Source organism: Triticum aestivum, chromosome 6B (genome assembly GCF_018294505.1).
Source record: "Triticum aestivum cultivar Chinese Spring chromosome 6B, IWGSC CS RefSeq v2.1, whole genome shotgun sequence".
Taxonomy (NCBI): domain Eukaryota; kingdom Viridiplantae; phylum Streptophyta; class Magnoliopsida; order Poales; family Poaceae; genus Triticum; species Triticum aestivum.
Window position 1 is genome coordinate 81332738 of NC_057810.1, and position 7337 is coordinate 81340074.

The 7337-nt window shown below is 46.3% G+C and overlaps 1 long non-coding RNA gene across 1 annotated transcript; it reads left to right on the forward strand.

The window, feature by feature from the left end:
• Positions 1-1907: 1907 nt before the first annotated feature.
• Positions 1908-4487, forward strand: LOC123133564 (uncharacterized). Its single transcript, XR_006465297.1, has 5 exons — positions 1908-2460; positions 2536-2554; positions 2680-2726; positions 4016-4076; positions 4157-4487. It is a non-coding gene; the product is annotated as an uncharacterized lncRNA (long non-coding RNA).
• Positions 4488-7337: the final 2850 nt, after the last annotated feature.

A 7337-nucleotide genomic window follows, 5' to 3' on the forward strand; every position in this document is an offset into this window, starting at 1 on the left:
AGATCTTCCGGATTTAACCCGATATTGGCGGTTGTTACTACCATAAGAGTTGTTTGTCTTGTTACCATCTCTGTAAAGCCCGTCCGCTATTGTGGTCAACTTCCAGGCCGTTTAGCAAAGCCCGTCCCTCCCGTGCGGCGGCACCGCCCCGCACAGGCGAGCCCCCGCCCTCCTCCTACAGACTCGCCCCTCCTCCGCTCCCCTCCGCCGCCGTCGCCCGGGGCGTCACAGGGCAAAGCCCTTATGGCATGGCGGCGGCGGCGGTTTCTCCTCGGATCTCGATCTGGTTGGGAGGCGGCGCTCCTCTCCGACCAGATCGGCGGCGGTGGCGCAGATCGGCAGCGACATGGAAGTGGTGCGGCGGCGGCAGGGAAGGACGGCACCAGCAACGGAGGATCTGGCCTTGACTCATGTCGGGCTAATTCGTTGTGCTACCGATCTCAATAACCGTCGATGGGGCACTGCTCCTGGACTTGATCTGCAACACGAGGATGTCTGGGGCGCCAGCCCTAGGCTTGGTGGTGGTGGCCTTCTTCTTCGTCGGAGTTGGTCAGCCGGCCGGCTGTGCTCGCATGGTCATGCAGTGACCGACAGCTTGGCCGGTCGGCGGCGGCGGAACTTGGCCGGTGGCAATGGCGAAGTTTTTTCTGGATCCCGGGGCGGTGAAGCTCGGGCTTCCCGCGGCAGCATGGCGCGTTGCAGTCCCTGTCCAAGGCGGATCTGTGACGGCGATCTGCTATGGATTGGTTCGGATCAGAGACGGCGACGAGCGCGCGGGATCCTTCTCGTCGGCTCTCGCGGCTTGGCGAGGCGAGGTGGGAGCCCTTCTCCTAGGCTCCAGTGGTGGCACACTCCGGCAGTGGCCGGTGCGCCAGGGGTCCCACGGTGGCACTGTTGCTGCGGTTGGTCGCCGGATCTAGGCGGCTGGATCTGGGGCTTTGAAGGCGGTCGAGAGGGTGCACAGGTTGTTGGGTGGATTTCTTAGGACGGATCCGGGTGAAAACCTGATCTTCGGTCGATGGCCGGAGACGGTGATGACGATGCCCTTATCATCATTTCCTTCATGAAGGCATCATCAAGGTGAAGCTCCCAACTCCACTCAATACCTCCCGGGGAAACCCTAGATCAGCTGATCGGATGTTGGCGGCAATCATGTGTCGTAACCCCCTTGGGGGCGGCATTCTTGGAGGTGCACTCGGCTTTGCGGGACCAACGAACGGCTTCTTTGGTGGAGCGGTGCTTCATCCATACATTGATGGCGATGGATCTAGACGGCGTGGCGCAGTGCAGATTCGAAGTTCGATGTGGGAGGATGGACTCGCGCAGGAGGATGACGCTGTCTGGCGTCATGGTGGCGTTGATGGCTGAGAGACCTGGCACGGTAGATGCAACAGTACAACTCTGAAGATGGACTCGTGGCAGGTGGCTGCAGCGGCCCCATACCCGGCAGGCGTCCTAGTTGAGGAGTGCGTCGGACTGGTAGGTGCCCCATACCAGGCACGCGTCCTGATTGGGACCTCAGGTCTTAGATGTTTAGGTTTGGCTGTGATGTCTGTTTGGTATTAGGCCCAGACTATCACCGCCCCTTCATCAACTGGATAGGTGTAGTGACAGTTGTTGCTCAGACGGTGGCTTCAGTCTTACTGTTATATGACTTTGTTAGGTCTTGTGAGAATAATCTTCTATATCTAAATAGGGACACCCCACTAGCTGATTTTACTGGCTCCTCGTGAGGCCACGTCATCAGAATTTTTATAGCCGTTGATGCAATTTAGTTCAGCAGTCTGCAGCCGTATGATCAAGAGTTGATCGAATTTACTAGGACTTGCCACCGCCACGTTGCTTACATACCTGGGATATAGGGCTGGGCTCTCTAGACACGCTCTAAAGCCCATGGAAAACGAATCAATAGCCCATGTATCCTCCGCACATCACTATTGTCGCCCATTGCGTCTGCATCCATCTTCCCCGTGCACGCCCTATTTTCCCCATCCAGCCGCCGCTCCTCCCCCAGTACCACGGCCAGCCGCCGGCGCCGGTACTGCTTGCTCTCTCCGGCCTGTCCCTCGGCCAGACACCGTCATGCTGGATGCTCGCTGTCCATTCTTCTGGTCAATCGTCACCATGCCCGACGCTCTCTCGGCGAGCCGCCGCCACCGCGACCGACGTTCCGCCACCTACTACTGCCGCCACGACCGACGATCTCCCCTGCATGAATTCTCTTGCCGCTACCGCTCTATGGCCGCCACTACCCTTCCAGCTCCACGACGTATGCTATTCCGGCCACAAATGCACATGAAACAGCCTCACGCACCACCTAATTCACCTAACCTCATTACATCACCCTTCATTAACCTGCAAATGCGGAAGAAAGTGGATTTAAATACCCCTGCTATGTAGTGTCATTGTCCTCCATCACACACGACTTCTTGCGTCCCATCGCAAGAGGCCTCCGGCCCGGTAGCTGCACAGTTCCTATTTCCAAATGCCTATGATTTTTCCAATCCTGAAGCTTATGCCTTTTTATCTTTTCAGGTGGCGCTTCAGATCAAAGGTGCTCTGCTGCATGTTATTCTTCAAACATCCCTTGCTGTTGGGAATTGTTTCATTACTTCACATGTCTCTACTCTCTTTGCATTTGTTCCAGATTGTGATTTACTCTCACTTTTTCATGTGCAGCAAATTCTCCTCGAGACGCACTCTGATTTCTCTCCCTTGCACTACAGGTCTGGTTCTTAAACCTAGAACTGCATCATCTAATTTTTCTTGCTTGGTTGTGCTATTCTCATCTTGGAAATTGCATATCTTGGCTGATGCAAAGGTTGATGCGATCTGGCTTCTGTACAGAAATATAACGAAATTTTGCTCTTAAATTTTCCATGTTCCAATATACCACAATATTGTGTCCGTTAGTTGATTTTACCTGTATATTTCTATGACAGATTATCAATGTATATCTATGGATTTTAAGTTTTTCTATATAATATTTTTCTCCCATGCAATCTGAGTGTTATATATACATCACTATTTGTTGGTTGAGCCAAGTAACATACCAGAGAAGAATTAAAAGATGCAGTTCGTTCAATCTGCAGACTAGCAACACGAACATTACAAACTACATCTATAATTTGGACACAAAGAGGAATTATATGTTCTTCATATCAATATATCATCAAGTATAACTACATGCAACAAATAGACATGTGTGACTCTGCTAGCTTGAAAGACTGTATGTATATCTTGGAAATAATACACTTGACAGGTCTACATGTGTTCTTGCTTCAAGTTTTGTCTCTAACATTATGAATTATCTATACGGTGTATAGTTTACCGTAAATGTTAGATAAGTGAACTGACAAAAAAATATAAGAGATGTGTAAAAGAGGAAAAAAATATATACAACCATAGATTTAGCAAGAGAAAACCTGGGCTTAACTCGCTTTGCTTATTGAACTTATTACATTTTGCAAGACGTATACAGTCACCTTTAGATGGGTACCAGTGGCGTATGATAAAATTAGTACTAAAACTTAAACATGTGTTTGGCTGCCTGATGCACAGTTGGATAGGATGGGAAAAGAAAATAATTATTCAACATAATCAGTCCCCTTAATTTGGTTTCCATCAAGAAATGTAGACTCGGATGTATTCAAACTTCTCCTACTTTCTATTTTGTCAGTAGTTTGGTGTACTGAAAACATAGACTTGGAGCAACACAACGATATTATGATTATTTGGTACTGCCATATATTTGAAAATCTTTCTAAATTATTCTGGCATTATCACCATTTTCTGTTTAGTCGATGTATTAAATGTTCCTCTATCATATAGAAATCATGGATGTACACCATCTATTTAATTTGTACTGCTAGCAGCAAAGTAAAGTGTGCAGTTTAATTTGCATAGTTTGGTAAGCAGCAAGAGTGAATTTTATTTAGCCTCATTTGGTAACCAGCAAAACAACTTACTACTACAACACACACATTTATATAACATAATCCTGTCGTATTTTCAGCTTAGCTTATCTTTTCAATCACGGGTCAACAACAGGTACAAATGGACAACCAAAGTAGCAGGTACTCCTACTGAAATTGGTATACCCTATATTTTATTTCACTTCTTACCTTGATTGAGAAAATACATCTATTTTCTCCAGGATGTCACCTAATTCCGCAAACAATAATTTTCCATGTTCTACCATCATTTCAATAAGAGAAGCTCAAAAGAAATACAGGTGCAATTGCAAAGAGGAAGAGCACAAAAGACCTGGAGTTTATAACTGTCTGGTGATGGCCGGACATGAATTTTTAGGACATGATGGCACGCGATGCCGTAATCCTGGGCGTCCGCATGCGCATCAGGATTACTAATTAATATAGGGCCTTTTGCAATACGATGGTAGTAACTCAATGATACATAGAAATATACAGCCATTGGTGGGCAATGACGCTTTAAATTCGTATGGTACAACATTGCCTGGTAGTTGAGTTCTGGCACCCTGTACATTCACAGATGTGTTGAATTAAATTGGTGCTGGGTAACTTGATGGCCTGCATGTCGGTCTTTGCAGTGAATTAAATGCAGCCTGTACTAGTTAATGGAATGGGGTGTGCGAGGCCGGCATTTTAAACACAGATTGGCTGGAGACTTGTTCTTCAGGGCAAGAAGGCTAGTGCTAGCAAAAGATGTATCTGACATCAGATGGACTGGACAAATCATATTGGTTCCGAATTTGTTCTGCTAGCAGGAGTTGGTTCTGAACTTGTGATATCTGTGCCCAAGAGTTGATTTGCACGGTGCAAAATCTTATCATCAGATTGGCTGGAGACTAATTCTCTCGGAGCAGGTTCCAAATAATGAATGCTCCTCAACCCGTTGCTAAAATTTCATCAGCAACAACGGTTCCAAATAAATCCATTTCAAAATTAATAATAAATAGGGTCGCCATGGAAGGGAAACATGGAAAAGAACACTTGAGGATGCAGAGGATCCACATGAACCTCAACTTATGGTGACTACTACGAGTAGAGCAACCTCGTTGCCATGGGTGTCGCTGGAGGAGCAAGAGAGAGAGAGAGAGAGTGTGTGTGTGTGTGTATGTGAGAGAGAGAGAGGGAGAGGAAGAGGAAGAGAGAGAGACCAGAGATGGACAGTACATCAATAATGCCCTATCTCCAAAAAAACCAAAAGAAACTCTACATCTTCATGTATTTGTTCTGACTAGCAATGGCATGAACAGAGAGCAAGAACTAGAGAAGCATGAGAGTGAGAGAGGAGTTACGCAATGGACAAGAAATGGGGGAGAAGATGCATGTGATGGTGCTGGTCGCTCCTGGATGTATGCTCCAAATAAATAAGATATTCCCTCCTCTAATCAATAGCATGGGATCAGTGTAGTTATTGTATGGTGGGCATGCTCACTTATTGGTTGTGCAATACTAAAACTATACCGCGCTGACACCGTGTGCATAAATCGCTATATATGCTCATCATACAAAAATTGCACGAATCACATGGGAATGAGCGGACATGATATCGACCTCGCGTGGCTGCATGTCCACTCATGATTTATCGTCTGGTGACCATCTATTCTCATATGTTGGATACATTGTTGAGTATGAAGAATGAGATACCATATGTCCAGGTCGTAGTAATTGCTCAAGGCACACCTACAAACAACATCAAAGATATCCTGCAACAGTATAGTTGATGCTACAAAGTGCTATAGCTTTATCATACAATATATGGTTCATGATATAAACTGCTTGGTTTAATCATGCGGTGCATATATGTATCGACAATAAATTTCAGTCATTCCCTATATAAGAAATCTATCACTTTAATGAATCAAATTATATTCTTCTTTGAGATGCTGATGTTACTCTGAAAATCCACATAAAAAATTCCGCAGCAACGCGCGGGGAATCACCTAGTTAATAAAGTGGCCGCATGCATCGCCCAGATGCAGAGGCCGGGGGTCATCCTCCTTTTTAAAAAAAATAAAAATAAGAGTTGTTGGATTTCCCCGAAGAGGATGAGTGGTGTAGCACGGAAGAAGAAAGTATTTCCCTCAGTTAAGAACCAAGCTTTATCTAACCAGCAGGAGGCAACGCACATACAACATTAGCAGCACCTGCACACAAACAAAATAATTACTTACATCCAACGTGGTTGTCACTCTCCTTATTCTTGCTAGCCACAATGTTAAAAGCGAATAATAGTAAAGAGAGCCTCTCGCCGGCGCCGGCGCAGGTCCGCCTCGTCTCCGGTGGTCCTAGGGCCATGGAGGCGCGGTGGATCCTGGCATGGGCCGGTGGGAGGGCTCCGCTTCTAGTAGTTTTTTTCAATCTTGTTAGGGTTTGTGTCCTACTCAGGAAGGCGAGACGGCGGCGGCTCCCTGAAGATGGAATAAAGGTCTCCCCGCCTAGCCCCCGTTCCAGTGGTGCGTCTAGCATCGTTGGTGGGCGTGTGGAGGTGTGTCTCCGGCAGATCTATCTTTGGAGGATTTGCTCGGATCTCATCGTTGTTCGTCTATGTTCGTGTGTCTTCGGTTCGTATCCTTCCGATCTACGTTATTTTTCATCGGCGGCGGTTGCTGTTCTGGGGTGCTGGTCCTATGGGGCCTTAGCACGACGACTTCCCGACTGTCTACTACAACAAGTTGTGCCCGGCTCTGGCGATGGAGGGGCGATGACGGCGGCGCGCCTTCGGCTAGCTTCGGTGCTTGTAGTCGTCGCTAGGTGGTCTACGAATCTAAATGTAATTTTTATTTCTAGTATTCGTTGTACTGCCATGATTGAGGATGAATAGATTGGAAGTTCTTTCGCAAAAAAAAGATAGCAATTGTAGGAACTTCTACATATATAAAGAATAGACCCGGGGGCCATAGGTTCATTAGAGAAATCTCTCCCGAAAGCATAATATAGAATGGGTAAACAAATTACTATTAGGCAATTGACAGAGTTGCACATAGTTATGAAGATCATCCAAGGCATAATCGTTATATAGGTATTACGTCCGAGACAAGTAGACCGTTAATCCAACTGCATCTAGTACTATTACTCCACCCCAAGATCGCTATCCTTCTTGCATCTCAAAGTAAGTTCATGTAAACAGAGCAACGCATTAAGTAAGATGACATAATGTAAACAAAATAAGGTCAATTTATATGGTCAAGCCCGGTCGTTTTATTCTTAGTATCTATAGTACAAATATGTGCCCTTGTCCTTTCTGTCGCTGGACAAGATCACAGCAAGATTTTGACGACATGATATTATCATTTGGCCATGTAAGAATAATTAGGTTCTATAACACATACTACATAACTTTCATAGACT